The sequence below is a fragment of the Triticum urartu genome, chromosome 1 (assembly GCF_003073215.2).
Source record: "Triticum urartu cultivar G1812 chromosome 1, Tu2.1, whole genome shotgun sequence".
NCBI lineage: Eukaryota > Viridiplantae > Streptophyta > Magnoliopsida > Poales > Poaceae > Triticum > Triticum urartu.
The window spans coordinates 456474647-456491985 of NC_053022.1; positions in this window are offsets into that span (position 1 = coordinate 456474647).

The following is a 17339-nucleotide window of genomic DNA, read 5'->3' on the forward strand; positions in this document are numbered from 1 at the left end:
CCGGCTGAATATCAGATAAGTATTTCAAGACCCATATTTCCTAAACCGGCGCTTTGGAAGCCGACTCAAGTGGATTATTCTTCACAATATTTCTCTGTGAGAAACCAATGTCAACAAATTGAGTATGAAGCTGGCTTGTTAACCCGGATTTTCTAGAAGGAGGAAATGACAAGGACTTAAGGATCATCAGATGCCGGTCTACAAGAATTCTTAACCCGGAGCATAATCTGTCAAATTTGCTCTTGTGTTTGTTTTACAGGATCAGTTTAACATGGATAAATCCAAATTAAACTGGGGGCTAATGTCGGGGATATACCCCGTGGCGTAAACCGGCCGGAAGTATAAACCGGCCGGACTGGATGACTCACTGGTAACCCGCCCGGAGCTTGGCGGTTCATGGGCTACCTGCCCGGTCTTGGCGGTTCATTAGTAACCCGGCGGGCGGGTCAGATGGATGACGAGGCCCATGGCCCAGAAGGCCGGTTCACGCTTAATGGTGGGCCGGCTTAAGATAAAAGGCATAAGGAATATTCCCTTACAAGGGAAGCAAGACTAGGACTCCACTTGTAATAGAGTAATCCTAATCCTACTAGGACTAGTCATGTAACCCGCCCCTTCAACATATATAAGGAGGGGCAGGGCTCCCCAGGGGGGACAAGATTGACAAGTTCCACAAGTTGGACAAGTTAGGTTTAGACAATAGCTCTTGAGATAGAGCACACTTGTAACCGTGATCATCATCATCAATATCAATGAAGTAGGATGTAGGCTTTTACCTCCACCGTGAGGGGCCGAACCTGGGTAAAACATCGCGTCTCTCGTCCCGCTCAACCCCTCTCAAGCTACCACATAGATGCGTTGGACTCGCGACTAAGTCCAGACACTAAGGACATCTGCCGTGACAATTCCACGACACATAGCATGAAACATATGGATCCAAATCAGCCCCTTACGAAGCAACGCATAAACTAGGGTTTAAGCTTCTGTCACTCTAGCAACCCATCATCTACTTATTACTCCCCAATGCCTTCCTCTAGGCCCAAACAATGGTGAAGTGTCATGTAGTCGACGTTCACATAACACCACTAAAGGAGAGACAACATACATCTCATCAAAATATCGAACGAATACCAAATTCACATGACTACTAATAGCAAGACTTCTCCCATGTCCTCAGGAACAAAAGTAATGTGACGCCCCGAGACCGTTGCGCCAGGTGTCTTCCAGTTATTCGCTGTTGTTGCCTTGTCTTTTGTTTGCGTGTTGCATCTTTCCATGTCATCATGTGCATTACATCATCATGTTTTCAAAACTTGCATCCGTCCGGGTTCCCCCAGTTCCGTCCGTTGTCCGTTCTGAGCCCAACCACACTTGCACGCGCCCGCGGCATGTCCGAAATATTATTTTATAAGTGGCCGGAAAATGTTCTCGGAATGGGTTGAAAGTTGGCGTGCGGTCTTATTATAGTGTAAATAGGCCGCCTGCCAAATTTCATCGCATTCGGAGTTCGTTTGACGCTCCAACGGATAACTATAGTGGCAGTATATCCGCTCTATCATCGGACGTTTTCGGTCTCCGGAAGCAGTCGCCGGGCTGCATTCCCCCTCTTTCCTCTCAGCCCAAGCCCTTCCTCACAGTCCACCTAGGCCCAGCCTACCCCTCTTTGCGCAATGCATCGACCCCTCGCACGCGTCCGAAAACTGTCCCGGACCTGACCCGAGTAGTTGTGACCGATGGGTTCGGAACATCCCCAAACATCTATAAAACATCACCGTTTTCTTATTTGAACTCCCTAGCCTATTTTTCTCGACCGCCCGATTATGATCGGAGGGACCAAATGCCCCTATCACAAATCCACTTGCTTTACATATAAGACCACCACCTACCAAATCAACCTAACCCTAAAAACTAGGAGTCTTGTCCCTCCGCCACCACCTTCCAAATCCACCTCGGGATCCTTCCATTCCTCCACCCACCAACCAGCCTCCGATTTCCTCGATCCACCCATCCAGCCTCGTCTCGCCTCCCGCGCCTGCCCGCAAAGAATCGGAGGAGCCCGAGCCATCCCGCAGCCGTCGCCTCCTGCCCGAGCATTTTCCTCCTCCCTGCCTCGCTCGAAGCCAAAGGAGAGGAGCTCCTCGAGCCCCCTCAACTTCAGCGCCCGGCCTCGGCTGCAGCCGCCCCTGCCGGCGACTAGCACCACCGTGGTCACCCCTCTCCTTCCTCCCATTCTTCTTCTCTCTGCTTTAACCTCCCTCTCTTCCCCGTGTTCCCCTGCAGGAGCACCAGACCATGACCACCGTCTCGAGTCGTCGGACCTCGATGAGAACCTTGCCCGCACCTCCTCTGCCCCGCGCCATGGACCAGCGTCCAGCCTTCGTTCCCACATCGTTCCTCGCGCACCGGACCTCCCCGCTGCCGGTCCTCTTCCACAGCACGTCGGCGCCGCCACCCCTCGTTTTGACCCGGTCCAGCTGAGATCGACCCCGCGGCCTCGGATCCCGGCAACCCCAGTTCGCCGTTACCGCGCCAAGTCCCGCTGCTGCCCTGCTGTTGATCTTCAACGCCGTCGATCTGCCCCTGTCGAGCAGAGAATGAGCGAGCGGCGCTGCTCGCGCTCGATCCACTGGCACGCGTTGACCGCAACCCGCGCCTGGTCCGTGTCTCGCGCGAGGCCCAGCAACCGCTTCTAGCAGGCCTACCTCCTGCTTCACCGCCTTGGGCCGAAGCCCATGGGTGAGGCCACACCCCAGCGCCCCTCCTCTTTTTTTCTCTCTCTATTGGGCCAACTTGTTTCAGCCCGTCATGCTTTTTTCCTGTCCAGCGATTTTAGCATTTATCCTGAGATAACAGTTTTGTAGAATAGCCCTCCAACATGATGCATATTATAACTCACCAACCGTGCATCATATTAAAATAAGTTATATATGTAAAATGCTTAGAATTTTTTTTAGATTAATAATTTGCCACTTTCATGCATGTTTAAAATGTTTAAACTTGTTGTTTGTTTAATTTTGCTTAATTGCCATGTTAAAATGATTTAATTCATAACTAAATAACCGTAGCTCCCAACCTAACAAACTTTATATGTAAATGTGGTAGAAAAATGCCTAGTTTAACTTGGTGAGATTACTTCGCGTGTTTAACAACTCTAAAAATATGTTTATGGCAAAACAGTACCAAACCTAAAAATATGCACATGAGGATTTCCGGAATTGTTGTTTGTTGTTTCCGGCCTCATTTTAACTTGACTAAGTAGTTAGTTTATGTATGCTTCACCTCTTGCCATGCTAACCAACATTTAATATTGTTGAGTACATAAACGGGAGAGAACTAAATAAGTCACGTGGTGTTTCATCAATATGCAACGGAGTTGCATATTGAGCTCCACTTAATTTGTAGGATTGTTTGTGCATTTTGCCATGCCATGCCTCATTAAACCGGACATGCATCATACTTGGTTGTGCATCATGCCATGCTTATGTGATGGTTGTTTACTATGTTGTTTGCTTCTTTCCGGTGTTGCTTCTTTGGGTTAGTTCCGATAACGTCGCGTTTGTGAGGATCCGTTCGACTTCGTCCGTGTGTCTTCTTCACGGACTCGTTCTTCTTCCTTGCGGGATCTCAGGCAAGATGACCATACCCTCGAAATCACTTCTATCTTTGCTTGCTAGTTGTTCGCTCTATTGCTATGCCGCCATACCTACCACTTGCTATATCATGCCTCCCATATTGCCATGTCAAACCTCTAACCCACCTTGTCCTAGCAAACCGTTGTTTGGCTATGTTACCGCTTTGCTCAGCCCCTCTTATAACGTTGTTAGTTGCAGGTGAAGCTGAAGTTTGTTCCATGTTGGAACATGGATATGTTGGGATATCACAATATCTCTTATTTAATTAATGCATCTATATACTTGGTAAAGGGGTGGAAGGCTCGGCCTTATGCCTGGTGTTTTGTTCCACTCTTGCCGCCCTAGTTTCCGTCATACCGGTGTTATGTTCCTTGATTTTGCATTCCTTACGCGGTTGGGTGTTATGGGAACCCCTTGACAGTTCGCTTTGAATAAAACTCCTCCAGCAAGGCCCAACCTTGGTTTTACATTTGCCTAACAACCTATTACCCCTCCCCTGGCTCGGCCAACCCAAGGGTCATCTTTATTTTAAACCCCCGGGCCAGTGCTTCTTTAAGTGTTGGTCCGAACTAGAGCCCCTTGCAGCGCCACCTCGGGGAAACTTGAGGGTTGGTTTTATTTGTAGGGATTGCTCATCCGGTGTGCCCTGAGAACGAGATATGTGCAGCTCCTATCGGGATTTGTCGGCACATTCGGGGGTCTTGCTGGTTGAGGGAGTCCTGGATTAGGGGGTGTTCGAGTAGCCGGACTATACCTTCAGCCGGACTCCAGGACTCTGAAGATACGAGATTGAAGACTTCGTCCCGTGTTCGGATGGGACTTTCCTTGGCGTGGAAGGCAAGCTTGGCGATGCGGATATTCAAGATCTCCTACCATTGTAACCAACTTTGTGTAACCCTAACCCTCTCCGGTGTCTATATAAACCGGAGGGTTTTAGTCCGTAGGACAACTTCATCATACAACAATCATACCATAGGCTAGCTTCTTGGGTTTAGCCTCCTTGATCTCGTGGTAGATCTACTCTTGTACTACACATATCATCAATATTAATCAAGTAGGACGTAGGGTTTTACCTCCATCAAGAGGGCCCGAACCTAGGTAAAACATCATGTTCCTTGCCTCCTGTTACCATTCGGCCTAGACGCATAGTTCGGGACCCCCTACCCGAGATCCGCCGGTTTTGACACCGACACTGGTGCTTTCATTGAGAGTTCCTCTGTGTCGTCGCTTTTAGGACCGATGGCTCCTTCGATCATCAACAACGATGCAGTCCAGGGTGAGACTTTTCTCCCCGGACAGATCTTCGTCTTCGGCGGCTTCGCACTGTGGGCCAATTCGCTTGGCCACCTTGAGTAGATCGAAAGCTACACCCCTGGCCATCAGGTCAGGTTTGGAAGCCTAAACTACATGGCTGACATCCGCAGGGACTTGATCTTTGACGGATTCGAGCCACAGCCAAGCGCGTCGCACTGTCTCGATGGGCATGATATAGCTCTGCCGCCGAACAGCGCCTTGGAGGCCGCACACGCATCGGTTCCGACCATTGATTCGGAGCCTACTGCACCGATCGAGGATCAGCGGTTGGACGCTGCCCCAGGGGCTGCGATCTCAGAGGCGATCGAGCCGAACTCCAGCCCCGCACTCCGCATGGCTCGTGACTCCGAGGAGCCGGATTCCTCTCCGAACTCCGAGCCCCCCGCGCCCCTGCCGATCGAATCCGATTGGGCGCCGATAATGGAGTTCACTGCCGCGGACATCTTACAGCACTCGCCCTTCGGCGACATCCTGAATTCTCTAAAGTCTCTCTCTTTATCAGGAGAGCCCTGGCCGGACTACGGTCGGCAAGGTTGGGATACAGACGATGAGGAAATTCAAAACCCACCCACCACCCACTTCGTAGCCACTGTCGATGACTTAACCGGCATGCTTGACTTCGATTCCGAAGACATCGACGGCATGGACGACGATGCAGGAGACGAACAAGAACCAGCACCTGTAGGGCGCTGGAAGGCCACCTCGTCATATGACATATATATGGTGGACACTCCAAAGGATGGAGATGGCGATGGAACAGCAGGGGACGATACCTCTAAGAAACAGCCCAAGCGCCGGCGTCAGCGGCGCCGCTCTAAATCCCGCCAAAGCAAAAATGGTGATTCCGGCAAGTAGATAATACTACTCTGGATAGCACCGAAGAACACCCCCTCCAGCAAGATTCAGCATAGGAGGACAGAGAAGCCAGCCCTCAAGAGAGGGCGGTGGACCAAGAGGTTGAGGACAATAATTATACGCCTCCCTCCGAAGACGAGGCAAGCCTCGATGACGACGAGTTCGTCATGCCAGAGGATCTCGCTGAACAAGAGCGTTTTAAACGCAGGCTTATGGCCACGGCAAGCAGCCTCAAGAAAAAGCAGCAACAGCTTAGAGCTGATCAGGATTTTCTAGCTGACAGATGGACTGAAGTCCTTGCGGCCGAAGAGTATGAACTCGAATGCCCCTCCAAGAGTTACCCAAAGCGCAGGCTGCTACCCCGACTAGAGGAGGAAGCACCTACATCACCAGCGCATGACATGGCTGACCGGCCACCTCGTGACCGCGATAGAGAGGCCTCTTGGCCCTAGACTCAAGCCATGCCCCGATGCCGCATCAAGCATACTAAGGCACGGGAAAATGCGCCCGACCTGCGCGACATACTGGAGGACAAGGCAAGGCAAACAAGATCGATCTACGGATCACGCAGGCGCCCCACGGCACGTGACAGTGATCGTCACTCCGGATGCAATAAATCCGGCCGGGCCGAACTCAACAGACAAAGCTCCTTCGAGCTGCGTCGTGATATAGCCCAATACAGAGGCGCCACACACCCACTATGCTTCACAGATGAAGTAATGGATCATAAAATCCCTGAGGGCTTCAAACCCGTAAACATCGAATCGTACGATGGCACAACAGATCCTGCGGTATGGATCGAGGATTATCTCCTTCATATCCACATGGCCCGCGGTGATGATCTACACGCCATCAAATACCTCCCACTCAAACTTAAGGGACCGGCCCGGCATTGGCTTAACAGCTTGCCAGCAGACTCAATCGGTTCTTGGGAGGACCTGGAAGCCGCATTCCTTGATAACTTCCAGGGCACTTATGTGCGACCGCCGGACGCTGATGACCTAAGCCACATAATTCAGCAGCCAGAGGAATCGGCCAGGCAATTCTGGACACGGTTCCTAACAAAGAAAAACCAGATAGTCGACTGTCCGGACGCAGAGGCCTTAGCGGCCTTCAAGCATAATATCCATGACGAGTGGCTTGCCCGGCACCTGGGACAGGAAAAGCCAAAATCTATGGCAGCCCTCACGACACTCATGACCCGCTTTTGCGCGGGAGAAGACAGCTGGCTAGCTCGCAGCAACAATTTAACCAAGAACCCTGGTAATTTGAATACCAAGGACAAAAGCGACAGGTCGCGTTGGAACAAACAAAAGCGCCGCGTTAACAGCGACAGCAACAAGGATACGACAGTTAATGCCGGATTCCGAGGCTACAAATCCGGTCAACGGAAAAAGCCATTCAAAAGAAATACTCAGGGCCCGTCTAGTTTGGACCGAATACTCGACCACTTGTGCCAGATACATGGCACCCCCGAAAAGCCAGCCAATCACACCAACAAGGATTATTGGGTGTTCAAGTAGGCAGGCAAGTTAAGAGCCGAAAACAAAGACAAGGGGCTGCATAGCGACAACGAGGAGGAGCCCAGGCCGCCGAAAAACAGTGGACAGAAGGGATTTCCCCCGCAAGTGCGGACGGTGAACATGATATATGCAACCCACATCCCTAAGAGGGAGCGGAAGCGTGCGTTACGGGATGTATATGCGATGGATCCAGTCGCCCCAAAGTTCAACCCATGGTCCTCCTGCCCGATCACCTTTGATCGAAGGGACCACCTCACTAGCATCCGTCACGGCGGCTTCGCCGCATTGGTTCTAGACCCAATCATTGACGGATTCATCTCACAAGAGTCCTCATGGACGGCGGCGGCAACCTGAACCTGCTTTACCAGGATACAGTGCGAAAAATGGGCATAGATCCCTTGAGGATCAAGCCCACCAAAACGACCTTTAAAGGCGTCATACCAGGTGTAGAAGCCAACTGTACAGGCTCAGTCACACTGGAAGTGGTCTTCCGATCTCCGGATAACTTCCGAAGCGAGGAGTTAATCTTCGACATAGTCCCGTTCCGTAGTGGCTATCACGCACTGCTCGGGCGAACCGCATTCGCAAAATTCAACGCGGTACCGCACTATGCATACCTCAAGCTCAAGATGCCAGGCCCTAGAGGAGTAATCATGGTCAATGGGAACACTGAACGCTCCCTCTGAACGGAGGAGCACACGGCAGCGCTCGCAGCAGAAGCACAAAGCAACCTCTCTAGGCAGTTCTCTAGTTCGGCCTTCAAAAAGCCGGACACTATCAAGCACGCCCGGAGTACCCTACAACAAGACCGCCTGGCACGTTCTGAGCTAGCATAGCAATGCGGCCCCAACCCTAGCCCTCGCGATATAGCGAAACTAGTACTTCTTGTACATAACTACGCTCTTGAAATACCATGGGCACAGGGGAAGGGGCACTATCACGGCACGCCCGAAATACGGCTTAAACCACACCAGGGGCTATCGGATTCCTTTTTTTTTCTTTTTCTCTCTTACTCTCAGGACTCCATACTTCGGATGACCCGTTTGGCAATTCAACTGCCGCACAAACGATGCAAGATCCAGGAAAGCAGACAAGCCACGCCGCATTATGGAACTCCCAGGTGGTCTCTATTGCGAGCAGTATACCTGTTTTTTAATACAATTCCGCGGCCTGCCCCTGGCCAGGACATGTTAAATAGTCCAATTTCTTTTGCTTATCGCACTATTTGTATCGTTCCGCTTTCATAGCAGCCTTTCTATAAACAATGCATAGCTTTTTGTCTATTTTTTGCATTATCCTCTTTTTATATATATGTTTATTAATAACATGTTGCATCCGTACACTATGGTACGGCAAAAATACGCCAGGGGCTTCAGTACCCATCAATATGGCGTGAGAAGTCCGTACACTTTCACAAGTGTGGCACCCCGAACTTATAGCACTATATGCATTGGCTCCGAATCATGATTTGGGTCAATAGTTGGGTTTGCCCGGCTCCTATGTTTTGGTGCCTTACGTTCCGCTATATCGGCTAAGGTAGCACTAGGAGAACTACTGCGATTGTGCCCCAGTTAAGCTGGTCTGAGCACCTCAGTAGAGAAAGCTAAAACTGACTGTCATGATGAGGCGAGAGACCGGTCACTGTTCGAGAGGTTTTCCGAGTCCTTAAAGACTTATGCCGCATCGAGCGAGGAACCGGCTTTGTCCGGCCAAGGTGTGGATAGCGCCCCGAACTCGGTCTTCCGAATACTAGGGGCTTCGCCGAAATTTAAAATTATAGAGTTCTATGGCTAAGTGAGAGTGTTCAAGCATTATAGTCCGATTGCCTTGTTCGTTGTGCTGAGCGCCTCCCTCGACGGACCCAATCATGGGAAAAGAGCGCTCAGGTTTATCCCGAACACCCCAGCACTAGTTGCATGGGGGCAGAAGCCGACGACTGGCCATCTCTCAATTTTTTGATAAACAGCCACACAGAAAGTAATATTTTAAATTCAACAAGCATTGCTTAGCGCATATGAACAAGTTTTCAGCGCACGGGATAACACGAGCGAGTTCATTCAAAAATTACATCCTTGGTACATTCATCCGCCATAAGGCGGGCACCAGCCAGAACATCCTTGTAATAGTTCTCGGGCTTGCGATGCTCCTTCCCCGGCGGCGGCCTGTCCCTCACAAGCTTCTCACCGTCCAGCTTACCCCAATGCACCTTTGCACGGGCAAGGGCCCTACGGGCACCTTCGATGCAGACGGAGCGCTTGATGACCTCGAGCCTTGGACAAGCCTCCACCAGCCGCCGCACCAGTCCGAAGTAGCTCCCAGGCAGGGCTTCTCCAGGCCACAACCAAACTATGAAGCCCTTCAGGGCTTGTTCGGCCGCCTTGTGGAGCTCGACCAGCTGCTTCAGCTGGTCGCTCAAGGGCACAGGGTGTCCGGCCTCAGCGTACTGAGACCAGAACACCTTCTCCGTCGAGCTGCCTTCCTCGGCTCGGTAGAATGCGGCGGCATCAAATACGCTGCGGGGAAGATCTGCGAATGCCCCTGGAGAGCTCCGGATTCGGGTAAGTAACAAGTAGTTTACTTTTATATGTCTGCTTTGCATAGAGAATGCCTTACCCGCCGCTATCTTTTTCACCGCATCCAATTCCTGGAGGGCCTTTTCGGCTTCGGCCTTGGCAGATTTGGCAGTTTTAAGGGCCGCAGCAAGCTCGGACGCTCGCGTCTTCGAGTCGAGCTCCAAACTCTCATGTTTTTTCATGAGAGCCTGAAGCTCTTGCTTCACCTCACCGACCTGCGCCTCAAATTTCTCCCGCTCGGTGCGCTCCGTGGCCGCTTTCTTCTCGGCCTCGGACATCGCCTGCTTGAGGGTCGCCACCTCAGTTGTGGCCCATACAATAAGCAGTGTACTCCTATCATTTTTTGCAATTGTGTCTTCTTATAGGCATTTTTTCTATAAGGTATCTCTTACCTTCTTTCTCCTCGAGCTGCCGTTTGGCAAGGCTGAGCTCTTGCTCGGTCCGCTCGAGGCCCTGCTTCAGGGCACCCACCTCCGCAGTCAGTGCGGCGGTGGCCAGCAGCGAAGCCTGCATACGTATATTGACTCCTTTTTAGTTAGACTCCTGCGATATTTAATAGATCCTCTATTCGGCTTTTCTTTCCGAACGCCAAACAGAGCATCAGGGGCTACTGTCTATGCGGTAATATTTTTACATATTTTTTACTTACCTCGAAGCCTGTTAGAAGGCTAGCACAAGCTTCAGTCAGTCCGCTTTTGGCGGACCGAACCTTCTAGACCACCGTACTCATGATGGTACGGTGCTCCTCGTCGATGGAGGCGCCCTTAAGCACCTCCAGCAGATTGTCCGGCGCTTCCGGTTGGATGGAGGACGCCGGCTCAATAGGCTTGCTCCTCTTGGCAGGAGTTCGCCTGCCGCGGTCCGGAACCGTTGATGATTCCGGTGCGGTGTCCGGCTTAAAGCCGGACTTGGAGCCCTGGGGGGTCTGGTCCCCTTTACTCCTGGAGTCCGGGAGGTTGCCTCGCGGTTCCTCCTGGACCACCTCCTCTTGCCTCGGAGATTGTCGCGATGCCGCTTCGGCGTCATCCTCAGCACAGGGGGAGGCAGCGGGCGGAACTGTATTCATGTCCGATGAATCCAGGGAGCCGCTCGACGACTCGTCGAGCCCGTCCTTGGGCGGTCTGCATGATTATATTCGACATTAGGGAAAGCTGCGCAACAAAAGGAATATCATGAGTTACTCTGGTATCCGAACACTTACGATTTCACCAGGCGCTTGGCCCTGTCCGGCCACTCCTCTTCGTCCTTGTCGGCGTCGGGGGCGTAGTCCGGCGGAGGGGTTTTCCTCTTCTTGGACCCTCCGGCCTCCCCTACTGGGGCGGCCTTCCTCTTCTTTCCTCCCCCCGCTGGAGGGGGAGAGGTCTCTTCTTCCTCCTCCTCGTCTTCACGGGAGAGTGCGTCTCGGACTCGTCAGACGACGAGTCCGACACCACCATATGCCGGGAACTCTTTCGAGTCCCCGTGGCCTTCTTCTTCTTGGCCTTCTTCTCCGACACCACATAAGATGCCGGAACCAGCAGCTTCACTAGGAGAGCAGGGGCTGGATCTTCGGGCAAGGGAGTCGGACAGTTAATGAGTCCGGACTTTGCCTGCCAATCCTGTCAAAGGTGAGGGAGTTTAGATCCCGCATAGAGTCAAACTATGAAGAAAACTTAACATCCTGTAAAAGATGAAAATATTTTACCTCGCCAGCAGGACGCTGCGAGCTGAATCCGCAGTCTTCGGAGGCGGATGTGGGAGCCTCGGTGCCTTTGGTTAGCCCCTTCTAGACATCTTCGTACGTCGTGTCGAAGAGCCTGCTCAGAGTTCGGTGCTGCGCGGGGTTGAACTCCCATAGATTGAAGTCCCGTCCTTGACACGAAAGGATCCGGCGGACGAGCATGACCTGGACTACGTTGACAAGCTTGAGCTGCTTGTTCACCAGGGACTGGATGCATTTTTGCAGTCCGGTCACCTCTTCTTCGTCGCCCCACGACAAGCCCGTCTCCTTCCAGGACGTGAGCCGCGTAGGGGGTCCGGATCAGAATTCAGGGGCTGCGATCCACTTCGGATCGCGTGGCTCGGTGATGTAAAACCACCCTGACTGCCACCCCTTCAAGGTCTCCACAAAGGAGCCCTCGAGCCATAGGACGTTGGCTATTTTGCCCGCCATAGCACCTCCGCACTCTGCCTGGTTGCCGCGCACCACCTTTGGCTTGACGTTGAAGGTCTTGAGCCAGAGGCCGAAATGGGGGCGGATGCAGAGGAAAGCCTCGCACACGACGATAAACGCCGAGATATTGAGGATGAAGTTGAAGGAAATATGCCCTAGAGGCAATAATAAAGTTATTATTTATTTCCTTATATCATGATAAATGTTTATTATTCATGCTAGAATTGTATTGACCAGAAACATAATACATGTGTGAATACATAGACAAACAGAGTGTCACTAGTGTGCCTCTACTTGACTAGCTCGTTAATCAAAGATGGTTATGTTTCCTAACCAAAGACAAAGAGTTGTTATTTGATTAACGGGATCACATCATTAGGTGAATGATCTGATTGACATGACCCATTCCATTAGCTTAGCACCCGATCATTTAGTATGTTGCTATTGCTTTCTTCATGACTTATACATGTTCCTATGACTATGAGATTATGCAACTCCTGTTTGCCGGAGGAACACTTCATGTGCTACCAAACGTCATAACGTAACTGGGTGATTATAAAGGTGCTCTACAGGTGTCTCCAAAGGTACATTTTGGGTTGGCGTATTTCGAGATTAGGATTTGTCACTCCGATTGTCGGAGAGGTATCTCTGGGCCCTCTCGGTAATGCACATCACATAAGCCTTGCAAGCATTGCAACTAATGAGTTAGTTGTGAGATAATGTATTACAGAACGAGTAAAGATACTTGCCGGTAACGAGATTGAACTAGGTATTGAGATACCGACGATCGAATCTCGGGCAAGTAACATACCGATGACAAAGGGAACAACGTATGTTGTTATGCGGTCTGACCGATAAAAGATCTTCGTAGAATATGTAGGAGCCAATATGAGCATCCAGGTTCCGCTATTGGTTATTGACCGGAGACATGTCTCGGTCATGTCTACATTGTTCTCGAACCCGTAGGGTCCGCACGCTTAAGGTTTTGATGACAGTTATATTATGAGTTTATGCATTTTGATGTACCGAAGTTTGTTCGGAGTCCCGGATGTGATCACGGACATGACGAGGAGTCTCGAAATGGTCGAGACATAAAGATTGATATATTGGAAGCCTATATTTGGATATCGGAAGTGTTTCGAGTGAAATCGGGATTTTACCGGATTACCGGGAGGTTACCGGAACCCCCCGGGAGGTATATGGGCCTTAGTGGGCTTTAGTGGAAGAGAGGAGAGGTGGCCAGGGCTGGGCCGCGCGCCCCCCCTAGTCCGAATAGGACAAGGAGAGGGGGCCGGCGCCCCCCTTCCTTCTCTCTCTCCTCTTTCCCCCTCCCGAATCCTATTCCAACTAGGAAAGGGGGGGAATCCTACTCCGGGAGGGAGTAGGACTCCTCCTGGTGCGCCCTCTCCTGGCCAGCCGCACCCCCCCTTTGATCCTTTATATACGGAGGCAGAGGGCACCCCTAGACACACAAGTTGATCCACGTGATCATATTCTTAGCCGTGTGCGGTGCCCCCTTCCACCATAGTCCTCGATAATATTGTAGCGGTGCTTAGGCGAAGCCCTGCGACAGCAGTACATCAAGATCGTCACCACGCCGTCGTGCTGACGGAACTCTTCCCCGACACTTTGCTGGATCGGAGTCCGGGGATTGTCATTGAGCTGAACGTGTACTAGAACTCGGAGGTGCCGTAGTTTCGGTGCTTGATCGGTCGGGCCGTGAAGACATACGACTACATCAACCACGTTGTGCTAACGCTTCCATTGTCGATCTACAAGGGTACGTAGATCACACTCTCCCCTCTCGTTGCTGTGCATCACCATGATCTTGCATGTGCGTAGGAATTTTTTTGAAATTACTACGTTCCCCAACAGTGGCATCTGAGCCTAGGTTTTATATGTTGATGTTATATGCACGAGTAGAACACAAGTGAGTTGTGGGCGATATAAGTCATACTGCTTACCAGCATGTCATACTTTGGTTCGGCGGTATTGTTGGACGAAGCGGCCCGGACCGACATTACGCGTATGCTTACGCGAGACGGGTTCTCCCGACGTGCTTTGCACAAAGGTGGCTAGCGGGTGACAGTTTCTCCAACTTTAGTTGAACCGAGTGTGGCTACGCCCGGTACTTGCGAAGGTTAAAACAGCACCAACTTGACAAACTATCATTGTGGTTTTGATGCGTAGGTAAGATTGGTTCTTGCTTAAGCCCGTAGCAGCCACGTAAAACTTGCAAGAACAAAGTAGAGGACGTCTAACTTGTTTTTGCAGGGCATGTTGTGATGTGATATGGTCAAGACATGATGCTAAATTTTATTGTATGAGATGATCATGTTTTGTAACCGAGTTATCGGCAACTGGCAGGAGCCATATGGTTGTCGCTTTATTGTATGCAATGCAATCACGCTGTAATGCTTTACTTTATCACTAAGCGGTAGCGATAGTCGTGGAAGCATAAGATTGGCGAGACGACAACGATGCTACGATGGGGATCAAGGTGTCGCACCGGTGACAATGGTGATCACGACGGTGCTTCGAAGATGGAGAGCACAAGCACAAGATGATGATGGCCATATCATATCACTTATATTGATTGCATGTGATGTTTATCTTTTATGCATCTTATCTTGCTTTGATTGATGGTAGCATTATAAGATGATCTCTCACTAATTATCAGGAAGTGTTCTCCCTAAGTATGCACCATTGCGAAAGTTCTTCGTGCTGAGACACCACGTGATGATCGGGTGTGATAGGCTCTACGTTCAAATACAACGGGTGCAAAACAGTTGCACACGCGGAATACTCAGGTTATACTTGACGAGCCAAGCATATACAGATAAGGCCTCGGAACACAGAGACCGAAAGGTCGAGCGTGAATCATATAGTAGATATGATCAACATAGTGATGTTCACCAATGAAACTACTCCAGCTCACGTGATGATCGGACATGGTTTAGTTGATTTGGATCACGTAATCACTTAGAGGATTGGAGGGATGTCTATCTAAGTGGGAGTTCTTTAAGTAATATGATTAATTGAACCTAAATTTATCAAGAACTTAGTACCTGATACTATCTTGCTTATTTATGTTTGATTGTAGATAGATGGCCCGTGTTGTTGTTCTGTTGAATTTTAATGCGTTCCTTGAGAAAGCTAAGTTGAAAGATGATGGTAGCAATTACACGGACTGGGTCCGTAACTTGAGGATTATCCTCATTACTGCACAGAAGAATTACGTCCTGGAAGCACCGCTGGGTGCCAGGCCTGCTGCTGGAGCAACACCAGATGTTATGAACGTCTAGCAGAGCAAAGCTGATGACTACTCGATAGTTCAGTGTGCCATGCTTTACGGCTTAGAATCGGGACTTCAACGACGTTTTGAACGTCATGGAGCATATGAGATGTTCCAGGAGTTGAAGTTAATATTTCAAGCAAATGCCCGGATTGAGAGATATGAAGTCTCCAATAAGTTCTATAGCTGCAAGATGGAGGAGAACAGTTCTGTCAGTGAGCATATACTCAAAATGTCTGGGTATAATAATCACTTGATTCAATTGGGAGTTAATCTTCCAGATGATTGCGTCATTGACAGAATTCTCCAATCACTGCCACCAAGCTACAAGAGCTTCGTGATGAACTATAATATGCAAGGGATGAATAAGACTATTCCCGAGCTCTTCGCAATGCTGAAAGCTGCGGAGGTAGAAATCAAGAAGGAGCATCAAGTGTTGATGGTCAATAAGACCACTAGTTTCAAGAAAAAGGGCAAAGGGAAGAAGAAGGGGAACTTCAAAAAGAACAGCAAGCAAGTTGCTACTCAAGAGAAGAAACCCAAACCTGGACCTAAGCCTAAAACTGAGTGCTTCTACTGCAAGCAGACTGGTCACTGGAAGCGGAACTGCCCCAAGTATTTGGCGGATAAGAAGGATGGCAAGGTGAACAAAGGTATATGTGATATACATGTTATTGATGTGTACCTTACTAATGCTCGCAGTAGCACCTAGGTATTTGATACTGGTTCTGTTGCTAATATTTGCAACTCGAAATAGGGACTACGGATTAAGCGAAGATTGGCTAAGGACGAGGTGACGATGCGCGTGGGAAACGGTTCCAAAGTCGATGTGATCGCAGTCGGCACACTACCTCTACATCTACCTTCGGGATTAATCTAAATAATTGTTATTTGGTGCCGGCGTTAAGCATGAACATTATATCTGGATCTTGTTTGATGCGAGACGGTTATTCATTTAAATCTGAGAATAATGGTTGTTCTATTTATATGAGTAATATCTTTTATGGTCATGCACCCTTAAAGAGTGGTCTATTTTTATTGAATCTCGATAGTAGTGACACACATATTCATAGTGTTGAAGCCAAAAGATGCAGAGTTGATAATGATAGTGCAACTTATTTGTGGCACTGTCGTTTGGGTCATATCGGTATAAAGCGCATGAAGAAACTCCATACTAATGGGCTTTTGGAACCACTTGATTATGAATCACTTGGTACTTGCGAACCGTGCCTTATGGGTAAGATGACAAAAACACCATTCTCCGGTACTATGGAGAGAGCAACAGATTTGTTGGAAATCATACATACAGATGTATGTGGTCTGACGAACGTTGAGGCTCGTGGCGGATATCGTTATTTTCTCACCTTCACAGATGACTTAAGCAGATATGGGTATATCTACTTAATGAAACACAAGTCTGAAACATTTGAAAAGTTCAAAGAATTTCAGAGTGAAGTTGAAAATCATCCTAACAAGAAAATAAAATTCCTACGATCTGATCGTGGAGGAGAATATTTGAGTTACGAGTTTGGTGTACATTTGAAAAATTGTGGAATAGTTTCGCAACTCACGCCACCCCGAACACCACAGCGTAATGGTGTGTCCGAACATCGTAATCGTACTTTACTAGATATGGTGTGATCTATGATGTCTCTTACTGATTTACCGCTATCGTTTTGGGGATACGCTCTAGAGACGGCCGCATTCACGTTAAATAGGGCACCATCAAAATCCGTTGAGACGACGCCTTATGAACTGTGGTTTGGCAAGAAACCAAAGTTGTCGTTTCTGAAAGTTTGGGGCTGCGATACTTATGTGAAAAAGCTTCAACCTGATAAGGTCGAACCCAAATCGGAGAAATGTGTCTTCATAGGATATCCAAAGGAAACTATTGGACACACCTTCTATCACAGATCCAAAGGCAAGACTTTTGTTGCTAAATTCGGAAACTTTCTGGAGAAGGAGTTTCTCTTGAAAGAAGTGAGTGGGAGGAAA